Consider the following 14,801-nt stretch of genomic DNA (forward strand, 5'->3'; position numbering starts at 1 on the left):
AGGAATACGGTGCCAATGGTAGAAATTCAGATTGCAGCCCCTTTGGTCCCACTCCCCAGAAGGAACTTCCATAGGTTGTCCCTAGTGTATCTTTGCAAGGCATAATCTGTGTAGCTCTTGGGGACCTGATCTGAAACTGCCTTGCTGCTGCAAAAGTACAAACGTGGTATGGAAAGTTCTGTCAGGTTTGCCAGCTCCCTGTACAGCTCAGTTCTGCGATACAGTGTTTGGAATGTTTGGGAGCTCCTGTGAAGGGAACTGCCTGCACAGCTGGGTTTTGTCTCCAAGAGCCAAAGCTCTTGACAGGTCCCCTTCTAGCCACACTGTTGTGGGTCATGTGATCAGCCCAGAGTTCCTGCTGGATAGCAAGGAGCTCAGTTGTCTCCTCAGAGGGCTGGGTCTGAACTTACTGTGAGAAATCCTCAGTCCTGAATTCTGGGGCGGGCAGAGCTTGTGTTAGGTTCCAGCAGAGATTTTTGTCATTGTTTAGTTGGCCTAAGGGTGTGGTTCAGTCAGCCCTTTGGTCTATTGTTATGTTTGGCTTTTTGTCATTAATAACATGGGGTGGAGGGAGTGGAAAAGAAGGTGCGCTGATATGCTGTTGGGAGTTATAGGCTCAGCTTCCAGCCTTGCTGTTTACCAGTTGTGACCATGACTTCTTTGGTCCTCAGTTTCTTTACTTGCAAAATGAAACATTTGTGAGGGTGAAATAAAATAATGCGTGTGAAAAGTTCTAGATAGACTTGCAGAGTGCCATATAGATTTTTTTGTTTGTTTATTGGATTGTTCAAAGGACAATGGGTTTATATTCCTCTTATCTGGTTTAGGTAGACTGAACTGTTTATGCTTTGGAGAAGGAGAAGCAGTGATAGCTGTCTAGCGTTGTGGTGTCCTTGGACTGCGTCTCACCTCTTTGTGGAGGTCTTTTTTCCCATCAGTTCCTGAATGTTCCTGGTCTGCCTCGGAACCTGTACTCAAAAGGGAGGGAGCAATATGCTTTATGTGCCCAGAATGTTCTCAAACAAGCCACTCCCTCTTGTTGATTCAGCTGGGCTTTTATTGAGGCCCTGCTTTTTAGCAGAGGAATCCCTGAGAACTGAAGCCCTGAGAACCTCAGTTGGCCCAACTTGGCTATTGATTATAAAACATGAGAAAAGTCACTTCCTCTCTTGATCCCTCAGTTTCCTCATCGCAAAACGAAGAAGTTGGACTAAAAGACCTTTTTGTGGGGGCGGAGGAAATGGTCACTATTTTCCCTTTTCCACTTTTGCTCTACCTTGCTATAACCATCATCTCGTTTGGCAATTTCTGCTTCCCCTTTTAAATAACTTAGGACAGTAGTCTTTGAAAAGGTATAACAAGTGAGTAATGAGGCTGAACAAGCTGAGATGCCATGTTGACTTCTGAAACCTAAATGTAAGGAAAATCTTTTAAGGGTGACAGGGCGTTAAGGGTGAATATCAAGTCTTCTTGCCTATAATCCGTGGACCTGATGTTACTTTGTTTTGTGGCCACCCAGAGCTGATAATCATTGATCAGGGCTTCTGATCTCAGACCTGTTGTTATGGGAGCTGTGAGTAGCTGAAGGGAGAGAGACAGAAAGGATGTCACAGCAGCTGGTAGCTGAAATGGAGATGCCACCATGAGAGGAAATGCAGAGTGAATATTCCCTTAGCTTGAGGCACTAATTCCTTCAGGGCAGGGCGGAGCCTTTTGCCAGGCTGTGTGGGATGTGTCTGCATTGCTGTGGTTCTGGTTCCCAGTACTCTTCATCCATCCTGTTTCTTTTTTTATTTTTTTTCAAGCTCTTTATCTAAATTGTGTTGAATAGAGGAGCACATCTAATGTGTGCACATTTTAGTCTGGTTTTCCCAGGACAAGACTGCTTTTCTAGGTGACAGAATAATAGGGACACGTTTGTATTTCTTCAGTATTTTGCTGCTAAAAGATAAACAAACAGTTAAAAACTATCTCTGCACCTTGCTAATCAGAAGGCTCACGAGTGGCCCTAGTAGTGGGAGACACTCACTGGCTGCTGGAAGTTCTGTATCTAGCGAGTCCCACTGGGGACTCATCAGCAGAGCCAAGTGTTTGAAGACCCATGGAAGATGTCCTTTCTGGCTGAAATAGTTCACCTTAAGAATTCCAGGAGTCATGGCTTCAAAAGGCAGTGCTTGAGAAGAGGAACGCAGATTTGTATGTGATTGGCTGAATAGCCCAATTGTGTGGCCATCTATTTTAAGAGTTATCTCTGCTGTAGACCCTTTCAGTTGCAATGTCGGTGGAGATTCTTTTGATTAGGATTTAACACTTCTCCTAAATCCATAAATTTTGTAACGAGTAGATCAATACCTATTTAAATGCCAGATGTATAAGTATTGCTTCAGGATCAGAGGTGGGGATATGGCCAACAGGTTTAGAAGGTAATGAAGAGTGACTTGGTGCAAGGTGAGTTTGGCCTTCCATTTTCTGGCCACTTGACCTTGGGAAAAAGCATGTTCATTCTTCATGATCACTGAATTGACCATTGATTGACTTCACTGTGGAAATTGCATAGCTGAACATTTTCTAAAGCTTAAAAACAAGGGAGCCAAAAAGTATCCATCTGAAACACAGCCAAACAATAGCAGTTGCCACATTTTTATATAACAATAAACTGCCTACGCTGTAGTACCCACCTTCTGTGTGGGTCCTGCCTTTGTGCATTCTGCCCCAATCCAGAGTGAATTTACGGGTCATTCTGGAGTTCCTTAGTTGGTAAGCAATGTGGATTTTACATCCCAGTCCTTTGAAAGTAACTTCTTTTTTTAAAGGAGAAAAACATTTTTAGTAACAAAATATTTTACTGGGAAATTTAGGTTGAACAAAAACAGGCATCTACCACCACACACACACACAAGATTATTTCCAGAAGCATTCTAGCAGGAGAGAGAACATACAGCACTTACATTTGAGCCACAGTCTTATGAAGTGTTTAAAACATGAGCATTGCTACTGGCTGCTTCTGGCCCTCTCCTGAGTCAGCAGTGTTGCTTCCTTTGGCACCCAGGTCTTCTTGGGAGGTCTCAGGGCCACACAGTCATGCGGCCAGCTCTGGCAAGAGGCTAAGATCCATCTGCAGAAGATGGGCTATGGGCCAAGGGTGGGGAGGGGTCGCCCTACGCGTAAGTTTTAAGTATCAAAATCCACCCATCGTTGGCTAGTATGGAAGTAATATTATCTTGTGTTGCACTCAGTTTTATGAAAACATATTTGAAGGCTGTCTGATATAACTATACACCAACTTGGTTAAAAATCGAATCGTATATGCACTGTAAAGGAAGTAACAGGATTTAGTGATTTTTTTTCTTGAAATCTGGTGTATAATGTGACATAGCTGTTCTTTCTGTGCTCTGATTCCACTTTTTTCACCTGCTATCTTGATAGTGGGTGTCCTCCTCCCTGCTTTCCTTCCCTGCCTTTACTGTCTGCTGTGTCTTCAGAGTTATTTGGGTTGTCATGGATCTTTTTCTTTCTCTGAATATTTAAGCGTGCTTGTGTCTCACCTATGGTTTCTCCAGCCCACATTCTATCTTGCTGAGCCTCATTAGCACTGATGAACAAGGAATTTAAGTTGCTGTGGCCATCGCACATTAAGGCCAGTGTGACTCTAACAATCCCAGGGGTTGCCTTTAGACTTGTTTGTGAGTGGTAGCCTGTGTCTACTTGTGATACAAGTAGTCATAGGAAGAGCGTTCTGCTGGGAGTCCAGAGACTTTGGCTCTGGCCCTAGTTCTGTTTATATTTAAGTTCCTAATCTCTCTCTGAAGCTTTCATATACTCATCTGGAAAATGAGATTTGATCAAATAATTCACATGGTGTATTTTAACTCCCCAATTCCATTCCTTGACTCTATGAAATCATACTAATTCTGGTTCCTGAGATTACCTCTGCGTGACCAATTAGGATCTCCTATACAGAACAAGTTGAAAAACAGTGAGGAGACTATGGAATTGGAGTAGGTAGAAATACACCAAAAAGTCAGCAACGTGGCTCCTGCCGTGCGCAGCCCTGAAGGTGGGAGCAGGTGGAGGGAGAGGCGTTTGCACTCTCCACAGTCTCCTTCAGGCTGCCTGCACACACCGCCCTTCCATGGAAGCACCATCCACCGGCTACCCTTGCTCAGTCTGAGTTGACTGATAAAAATACTTATTTGGGAACCCCAGTCACTCCTATTCCAGGAAGGGGAGCACAGGCACTGGAGGAGATTCCAGTCTCCTGCTCTTGGCCAGAGTGACTGACATGTTTACATCTTCTCCATCCCTTTTCAAAGGGTCCTTGTCTCCCTGCGAAAGTGGAAGTGTGAGCCACAGCAGCTGAAATGAAACCAGGGTATAGGAGGTAAAAAGCCATGGCATTCTCTTGAGTCTTAGTTATCCACGCTGTGGGTATGACAGGCCCTACGTTGAGGGGAAAACCTTTCTTCCTTTAGAATGGGAGAAGGCAGCATGGGTGGTCAGCCTGGAGCCTGGGGTTTTCCTGTGCTTCACATTAGTGACTTTGGGCATGCCTCTTAACCATTTCTGAGCTAGTTTTAGCTTTAAAAATGAAATTGTCAGGTGGAACAATATTTAAGGTCACCCCCCACCCGCCCCCCAGCCAACTTCATTTCTCTCTTCATTAACAAGGCCACTAGAGAGGAGTGGCGGCGAGGGGGAAGGGAAGTTCAGACCAGTCAGGTTTTGCTGATGCCCATGTGTAGCCTGTAACCTCTCTGAAGGCAGAGGCTTTAATTTTCATACAGCATTAAGTCCAGGTTACCACAGAATGTTTTTAAATTGATTGTTCCTTTTGGGCTTTGTACTGATTCTGGCATTTATATATCAAGCTATCAGCAGCCTATAGCACTTTGCTAGGAGCACAACCTCCCAGAGACATTAGCGGCTTCCCAATCTGAGTTTTTCCCTTAATGGCAGTAGAACTTTTGAACTGTCTGTACCTTCACAAAGAAAATGTCTCTCTCCAGAAGAACATCGTAGAAACTTTTCTATCGATCTTCACCTTTCTGTTTCTTTGTTTTTTCTCCAACAGAAGCCTCAAGGGCATTCATTGCTCCACAGCGTATATTAAATGTCTGTTAGCATTCAGATTGAAGGGCTTGTTTCTTGAACCTTGAAGTGAGCTTTAGCAGGGAACACAAATGTTTCTTCAGGAAATTATTTGCCTTCAGCTTCTTAATAATAGTACTAATCAAAACATTTGTATTCCTATTGATAAGGCACATGCATTGTATGGCTTGAGAATATTTTCAGGTAATGAGGGAATCTGCAAATCTCCTTTTCCTATCCTTACTACTTTTGGTTTCACTGGTCAACTTTGGAGTTGGAAAATTGCCTTGAGCTTAAAATCCATCCTTTTTCCACGTAGGATACCACTCCACCCAGTCCTTGAGAATGCTTTCCTTAGGCTCGTACCACTGACTTAAGTGACTGGTATCAATGGATGTTATTACAAATGCATTTAGTTATTCCAAGTGCATTGAGTTACTGGTCACCAGAGATACAAAGGATTTTATTTATATATGTTTACTCTCTTTAAAACAGTAGTTTTAGTATTCCCTTCTGTCAGATTCTTAGACTAGGTGACTAGTTTGATTTGTTTGAGTTTCTTTCTTCTGTCATTTCTAATTGATGTATGTATTACTCTGTTCCTGTTGCTTATAACAAAATACTTTAAACTGGGTGATTTTTAAAGAAAAATGAAGTTTATTGCTTACAATTTCTTTTTTTTCTTTCTTTCTTTTTTTTTAAAGATGACTGGTAAGTGGATCTTAACCCTTGACTTGGTGTTGTCAGCAGCACGCTCTCCCAAGTGAGCTAACCGGCCATCCCTATATATAAGGATCCGAACCTGTGGCCTTGGTGTTATCAGTACCACACTCTCCCAAGTGAGCCACAGGCTGGCCCAGTTGCTCACAGTTTCTGAGGCTGGGAAGTCCAAAGTCCATCTGGTAGCAACAGTGCCCCAGGGGTCTCACATTGCAAGATGGTGGAAGCAGAGAGAGCAAAGAGAAAGAGAGAAAGATAGACTGACAGACTCTCCTCTTCTTTTAAAGCCCTTAGAACCACACCCCTGACCACCATTTTTAATCCATTCACTACAGCATAGTCCTACAATCTAATCACCTCTTTAAGGCTCCACCTTTCAATTACCATAGTAGGATCTCCCACCCTCTTACCAATCATGGTGGGGCTAAGTTTCTAATACATAAAACTTGGGGAACACAACTCAAGCTTCGGGGAGTTTGGGGGGACATAATTCAATCCACTACAATGTAGTAATTAGACCTGTGAAACTTCACCTGTGGGTAGCAGGGAAGGAGAGGAGTCAGAGGGCTCAGGTAGCTGCCACCTGTGCAACTGACATGTCTGACAGGTGCTGCTGTGGTGGTGCCCAGGCACTCTCAAGTCTGGAAGTACCTGTCTTCTAAATGTCCTGCTGGAACCCTAGAAGTGATGACAGAGGAGGGAGTTGCCACCCTGCTTGTGTCACCAAATCTGGGGGCACAAACAAGACCGTGTCAGTGGGTTGGTGCAGCTGCCCAAGGCCCAGGGCACTGTCTACTACAGGACATTGAAGGATTTCTCCAGCTCTCTCCTGGTGTGACAGCTCCTCCTCTCCCATTCTCTTCAGCATAATATCTGTGTAGATGTTGCAAGCTTCTAGGAGTAATGAAATCTCAGATCATAATGGTTATAATGAAATATGCTATTTACTTTTGAAGAAATATTTTAATATACAAGATATCATAATTTTACTACATAACTTTTTTTCTTTAGAATACACTTACCCTCAAATTAAAACTTTATTCTGTTTAAGTAACAAGATTTTAGAAAATCTAGGCCAGTTTGAACTCATATGAAATGCTTTGAGCCATCCATGGCTGTACATTCCCAGATTTGAGTGCAAATCCTTTCCCACCAATTTGGAATGAACTGGTCATTGTAACCAGCTTTGTATGGAACAGTTGTTTCAGATCCCAACTCTGCAACGTCATTTTCTTTACACTCAAAGTAAATGCTGTGCAGACTTGCTTATTCTGGAATTTGACTGTACTATTTTTCTCCTGATTAAAATCTTCTGTAGCAAAGGAGCCCTGCTAGTGAGCAGTTGTCCTTATAAGTCGTTTTTGTGCTTCTAACTTTTCTAGTAATACATTTTATTTTTCCCTGAGAAAGCATTGCATCCTATTTAAGGTAGAGCAGGGGTTGTGGTTGAAACTGCAAACAAATCCAGTGTGTTCTATTTTAATTTTTCTAGCTTCAGAGTTTGTTTTCAGTGGAAGTGATTCAGTCTTTTATGTGTTTTGGTTCAAAGGTCCAGAAAAATAAGAGCTATAAATATGTTAGGAGGATCATATTTAGCCAAGATAAAGTATATACTTTGACTTGTTTACATGTAAGGGAGGAAAGAATCAAAGAGAGGAAAGGTGTTAGATCCCCTAGGAGTCATTAATAGAGTTTTCAAGTTTCTAATGGGAGATATGAGTGTGTTCCTCAAATTATCTATATATGGATGAAATAGAACAGGGAAGAGAACAACTTGTAGAAAATTTCACCCTCTTTAGGATTCTCAGAGGACACAGGGAGGAGAGGACTTGCTTTACTTCCTTCCTTTTTATGGTATCTTCATATTCGAAGAATAATTATCAGAAATCTTTTATTTTTTCCCTGGTAAGATACAGCTCTTAAATAATTATGGATAATTTACATGAGTTAAAGGGTATTAGTAGAAGTCTTGGCAAATGTTAACAATTGGAATCCCATCAGTCTAACTGCCGGACATCTATCGTACAGGGCTAGGACTCTCTGCAATGGCAGAATCTTGTGTAGGATTAAGAGCCTGGCTTTTAAAATCGGGATATTTGGGGCCTGCCCCGTGGCTCATTTGGGTGAGTGCAGTGCTGATAGTGCCGAGGCTGAAAGTTCAGATCCTATGTAAGGATGGCTAGTGCACTCACTGGCTGAGCATGGTGCAGGCACCACCGTGCCGAGGGTTGTGATCCCCTTACTGGTCCAAGAAAAAAAAATCAGGATATTTGTCTTTATAGCCCATTTTATTGGCCATTTCCTGGCAGTGTTGCCCTGGATAAAAAAACCTCCAGTATGTCCTTTGTAAAGTGATTACAGTAATATCTATTTCCTAGAGTTGTGATCAGGCTCAATTGAGAAAATGCTTATGAAGTGCTTCCCACAGTGCCTGGAGCTAGTAAGCACACAGTGAATGTCAGCTGTCACCACCATCTCCATCATCATCATCTATGTCCCTTAGCACTTAAGGGACAGTACTGCACACTCATTCCATTTCTACTCCTCTGTTGGTACCTTTGTTGGTGCCCTTGGGTGAGGGGGGCTAGGTGAGGATTGAAATTGTATCTCAAAACAGTTATTAGAAGAGGTGAAAGCACTGCAAACCCAGAATACAGAGTTCTGTGCAGTATAGTTCCAGGAGGGAGGAATTTTTCTAACACCTTTTATATTGCTTTATTTTACAAATGGGGGAAGAAAGAAAATGGAGAAATTTAAATAATATTCAACTCTGTTGCTCAGAGTATGGTGATTCTAATTCCTTGTGCTGGAACTTGTCTATCTAGAGCAATGACTTTAAAAAATGGGTTCCTTTAACATTTATGGAGATTTTATTTTTTATTAACAGCTATAGCAGAGACACAGTCTTCTTGAGTTGTACATTGACTATGGAAAAAACAACATGGAAATGGAATATAGCCTTATAAAAGTTAGAGTAATAGGAAAATGTATGGGTCTCTGCTCAAGAAAAGTCTATGCGGAGTTCCACGTGTTCTGGCAAAATGGGACATTTGAGAAAGGCTTCTGTACCTCCCCATTGCATAAGGCTTCTTTTAGTCAGTGTACTCGTTCCCTGAAATATATTTATGTCTAAAACCTTTGTGGAAGAGCTCTCCTTGACTGAATATTAACAAAGTTTGTACATTAGTAAACCGTCTAGATTGCTGTGAAAGAGAATAAAAAATTTTTATTCGACTTAAGCTCCTGTTGAGAGCATTTTTATGTCAAACTGCTTCTAAGTAGTCTCTGCAACACAGAACAGTTATAAAAGCATGTAAACTTTGGAATGGGGTATACTGGAGCTGCTTTGGGCTTATGGGAATTCACATAGTGATGCTGCATAGAGTGGCCGTGGTTTTGGTCCAGGCTGCCCTGGTTGTGGCCCAGTGCTCTGTGGTGTGGTCCTGTCAGCAGACTCAAGTCTCATTATGTATCCAGCAATGAGCTCCAGGTACTTCTTCCTTCCTGGTATTCTAAGACACCTGAAATACTAACATGGAAGGACAGTGATGTCTTAATGGATTGTCGGCCTTGGAAATAGCAGAGTAGGAGCCCTCCACTTTCTCTCTGTTCTTGTGACTAGTGGGTAGAGTTTTTCTATCAGCTTTTCCTTTCCTACCTTTCCATGGGTCTTGAGTATTCTGTTTAGAAATAGTGCAGGTGTTAAACAAAGTAAGGGACCAAGAACCCTTTGTTAGTTGATGAAATTCATTTTTTTTTTTTTTTAAGTTTTTTTTTTTTTTTTTTTTTTTTTTTTAGTGACCGGCACTCAGCCAGTGAGTGCACCGGTCATTCCTATATAGGATCCGAACCCGCGGCGGGAGCGTTGCTGCGCTCCCAGTGCAGCACTCTACCGAGTGCGCCACGGGCTCGGCCCTGAAATTCATTTTTTTTAAAGAATTATTTTTTTTTTCATTCTAAAATGTGGAGCAGTTGGGAGGGAAGGGGGAGGGGAAAAGGTATGGGGGAGGGTGGGAAGCAAAGGAAGGAGAAGAAGGCGTGGTCAAGGCCCATGGTACCCTCCTCATTCCGGCAGGGGAGTCTAGGGGGCTTCTTGCAGTGGCTAGGTCATGGTTCGGCTAGGTGTGGATGTCGGGGGGCATGGCTGAGGCCCTTGGCTCCTCCGCTGCCCTGGCTTGGGAGCCTGGGGTGCTTTCAGCAGTGGCCTGGTAGTCTTCACTGGACTAGATGCGGATGTCAGGGTGGCATAGCTGAGGCCCTCGACCACCCATGCCCCAGCTTGGGAGCCTGGGGGGCTCCCAGTCCTTCTAAATTTTATAAGTGTTCTTTGGTGGTGTTAGACCTTTACTGGTTAATATCAGAACTTTTTCTCTGATCTGTGGGTTTTCTGGTTTTGGGTTTTTTTTTTTCAGTTTATGTTGGATTATTAGCTTCTCCCACCACTTAAACTCTGTACTAGAATTAATTTGTTGTCCTTTGCTTACTTCTAAAATGGGGACACTTCCTGTGGGGACCAGCACTTGAGCCCTGTGTTTGAGCTAAATTGCTGCTTTGCTGCTGATTCCCTGGGGAAGGCTTTTTGTGCAGCTCAGGTTTTAATTACTGACCTTGTAAGCACTTCTGGGTCTTGTGAGGTCCTGTAACACCAGGGTAGTGTGGAAACTCTAGTCTGGGCCTGAGTCTTTTCAGCAAACTACACCCCTGCAGTTCTCTATTCCTGACTAGTCTACACTAAGTGGGCCTGTGTTGATTGGGGGGCAGATCAGCTGTCCATGCTGTGCCCCAGTGTTCCCCTGGTGGGCCCATCTCCCCTACCGCCTGCACTCCAAACACTTCTCATGAGACATGCCACGTACTGGTCCCTTGTGATGACTCATGGCCTTTGAGTGACTCCTTTTTTCCATTGTCTGTGGCCCCTCACGCCTATGTGGGTCCACAGGAGCCCTGTTAGTGGTCTTGCTGGCCTGGGAGCCACCAAGGCTCTCTTCTCTGCAGCCTCCAAGCAACTTCATAGGAAGAGCACAACTGCAGCTTTTGCCAGCTCTTGCTCCTTGTGCTCACCAGGGCCAGACTTGAAGTGGTCAGGGCTCAAAACGGTCAGAGCGGTCCTTTCTTTCTCCTCATGGTTTCTCCTGCCTTCATGCACTCCGTAGATCTCTCTACCTCTTCCCCTGAGCTTTAGTGGCCCCAGCTTGGCATTTGTTGCTTTTTAATAGTTGTAAATTGGTTGATTGTGGGAGAGAGTGATGGTGGGGCCAGTCTATTCCTCCATCTTGATCAGAAATCGAAATTCATTTTGTTACCCTGATAGATCAGTCAGACAGGGTTTCTCTCCCAGGTAGTGTGGTTCATTGTGAAGATTCTAATACCCTTTGTTTATTAGAATTCTGAGGGTAGGTCATTTATCCTAGCAGTGGATTAAGATCTCTCCAAAAACTCAGAATTTTGGTGATCTTCATCCTAGTTGAATCACCCAGGCATGACCAGTTGATACTAGCTGGGTGCAACCCAGAGAAGCCCACGTGCTCCCCAGCATCCTTCTTCTTACCCACTTCAGGCGAAGTCAGTACTTCCTCTCTCCATTTCCACATGGGATCCAAAGAACCTTTCTTCCCATGGCAAGTAAGGCTGATTCCTCCACGCTAGTGGGTTTTAAAACTCTGGGTATATGTGTGTGTATGTATGTATGTGTATATATATATATGTGTGTGTGTGTGTGTGTGTATATATATATATATATATATGCATGTCTGTGTGTGTTAAATAGCAGGCCCTTTTTAAAATAAGGAAGTGTTACAAAGAACTTCTAGTTGTACCAGCTGCTTGAAAATAGAGCTGCTTTTTCAGAAACTTGAATGGGGAGATGCTGATTTCCATTCTCTGGGCCTCCCTAGCACTCCCAAGGTGCTGCTTTTTAGTGGGTTGTCCTCACTGAGAGTATGTAACCTATTTCTCCCTCCTTTTGCATTCTGTACATGAGCATGCATGCACGTAGGTATGCATACTAGCAAGCCATAACAAATAGGAGAGTCTATTAAGCCATCCAGTTAGTGTAGATACTACCCAACTGCCTTAGGCATGAGTTGTCACTGCTGGCCATGGATTCATTAGGCTGTTTTGGTTGTAAACTTGCTTTTTACCCAACAGAAATCAAGGGACTTCATTTTGCTTTCTGTCCCCTCCTTAGGTTCTTGTTTCAGTGCTCTTTAAAGAGTACGTGGTATGCTAATTACCTTACCAGGTATAGTGAAATAGAGCTCCCTGCACCCTCATAATGTACGGTATCTGCTTCTGTAAAATTGCTTGCTTAACCTAAGTAACTCCATTTTGTACCCTGTCTGACCTGCAGACTATCCTCCCCGCCTTCTGCATGAGAAACCACTGACCTCATAGAAACAAAAACCAATTACATAGAAACAGGAGCCATACACAGTGAATTATTACATGGGAACAGGAACCATACACAAGGAAAACTTGTGTGCTTGATTGCTCAGATGGCTCGTTCTTGGCCTTTGTGACCTAGCCCCCTAGCTTGCTTTGTGCACCTGGACAAACCCATGTGCCAACAGGATGTAGTTTTTGTATTTAAAACCCTACAAGACCAAAGCCCAACACCGCTCTTCCTTGGTTGCACCTTGGGAGATGGACGCTGGCCAGCTGGAGTGAATAAACTGCCGTTTTCTGCACAAGTGGCATGTAAGTGCATTTCTTGTGGGAGGGTGCCTCACAACAATAGTAGACTGTAAGAGAATTTTAGAGGTAGAAGGGACATCATCTATTTTCCGTACACACACACACACACACACACACACACACACACACACACACAGTTGTGCAGATGAATGTACTGAGGCCAAGGAAACTAGATGACTTGCCCGAAGTCACATAGTTAATGATGAAATTGGAATTAGAATTAAACTCTCTTCCTCATATATTCTGCTATTCCAGAATGTCACCACCATGTGCCTCCCCGATCTGAGCACTGTTTGTGAATCTGCTGTATCACACTGACACCACAGACCTCTCTCCGAGAATCACTATGAGCTCTTATTCAGGGTGTAGCCTCTGAGGTCAGAGTGCCTGGATACACATGTGAGCAACGATGTGAACTTGGGACACCTAGCACTTGTGCCTCATTTTCCCTATCTGTCAAGTGGTGGTACTAATAATTCCTACTTCATAGGGTTGTTGTGAGGATGAAACATGTTAATGCCTGTAAAAGTCTCCAACAGTACCAGGAACGTCGAAAGTGCTTAATACATGTTAACTATCATTTTTATCTGAATGTTTTGAATAGCAGTGGAGAGAAATTAAGTAGAGTTCATTATAGATTCCACTGAAATGTTTGTCTCAGCTTGGGCAGACCAACTAGGGTTCATTTAAGGTTAGCAGAATATATGTACCGTCACCAACTTCAGGTTGTCCTGGGAGGCCAACTGTTGATCACAAAGTGTTTTGAGACATTTTGATTTGGCTCCCCACTCCCGAGCCTATTACTCAGAGGGCTTGAGGGACATGAGGCCTAGCTGCTTAGAATGACATGGTGGGACATTCTCAGGTGGGGTGGGACACTCTCAGGTGGGCAGCAGTTCCCATTAAGCTCTTCTGGCATATTCACTTTGTGATCACATTCCTTTGAAATACTGTAGAGTAATTTTGTTCAAGACCCAGAGGACAAAGAGATCAGCAGTAGAATCTTTAAAGCCTCATGAAATGACTACTTTCTGCTAAGCACAAGACGGCATTTTGTTCCTCTGTGTAATAATGTAAATTATTATGTGGAAATTGACAGTATGTGGGAGGAGAGAGAAGTTTTTATGGAACGATGGCACTGCATTGTCTGTCTCTGTGAATGATGTGGGTGAGATAACCACACAGTATTGCTAAGTAACTACCACATCTGTCAGGGCCCTGCCACTGGCTGTGTGGGTGGCAGGGAAGACACGGCATGGAGCTCAGTTGTGTCATCCCTGTGTCATGGGAGAGCTACAGTCACGCTCAAGTCTTGCTTTCTGTGATGATTAAGGTACTTGGAGGATACCCTGTTCATACTTGAGTTCAGTGTTGAGTTGACTTACAGTGGGTGATACTGGTGGTGAGTGGTGTGTTCTAGAACTCCTGGAGCTGTGAAACGTGAGGAAACTGTTTTTCTCTGGGTGAGTAGAGAGGTTCCTGCTTATATTTGCAGAAGGTTCCTCCTCGAAGTAGGACTTCTCTGTGGCTGGCCAGAACTTGTCACTCCCCTGTGCTTTGCTGTAGCAAACAGAGACTCCACCTTTAAAGGGCCAGAGGAGTTGTGTAAAGAAAAGCAAGAGGTGGTGTTTCGATGATGTCACAAGAGAAGCCAGGGAAATTTTCCTTTTGACCATGGATTTTTAAAAGGAAAGCTTTACCCTACTCTTGGTGTTTTCCCTTTTTCATGCTTAAGAAAATATTTTACTTTAAAAATATAGAAACATTCCATTAGGTTTGTGTCTAAAAATTCAATAGAGAAAATGTATTTGGATTAGGATAAATTAAGAATGCCAGAGACTGAACTAACTAATCAGAACACTTGTAAGTGATATATATAATCTCAAATTAGGATCCTGGAGAGTTTTTGCAATGCTTCTGGTTAAAATGAGGAGCAGCAGCCTGGGTGTTTGGGAGGTAGCTGAGTGCAGGAAATGGTGTTTTGAGATTTAATTCCCTTTTCAAAGCCTCTCCCTTATGTTTGTTTTAAAGTTAGTTTTGAGTTGTCTTTCAGTCTGTGAGTTTAAGGCCCTTTCCTCTGGCATTTCATTTGTAGACTTTTCAGAGTCTGGTTGAGATTACTGAGAGATAAACAAGGCTTAGTTGCAAAACCTTTTTGAAATGTAGATAACTAAAATAGATTGTCAGTCACTGAAGGCTTGCTTTCGTTTCATTGAACATTATTACTTTTGAAAAATTGAACTTTGATTTGCACAGACTTAAAAAAGTTTCCCGAAATCCATTTAGTTTTTTTTCCCTCC

At 43.1% G+C, this 14,801-nt stretch overlaps 1 protein-coding gene across 4 annotated transcripts in view; it reads left to right on the forward strand.

Moving 5' to 3' along the window:
* PSD3 (pleckstrin and Sec7 domain containing 3) overlaps positions 1-14,801 on the forward strand; it is a 373,102-nt gene that overhangs the window by 73,136 nt on the left and 285,165 nt on the right. The window lies entirely within an intron of this gene.

Source organism: Cynocephalus volans, chromosome 2 (genome assembly GCF_027409185.1).
Source record: "Cynocephalus volans isolate mCynVol1 chromosome 2, mCynVol1.pri, whole genome shotgun sequence".
NCBI classification, from domain to species: domain Eukaryota; kingdom Metazoa; phylum Chordata; class Mammalia; order Dermoptera; family Cynocephalidae; genus Cynocephalus; species Cynocephalus volans.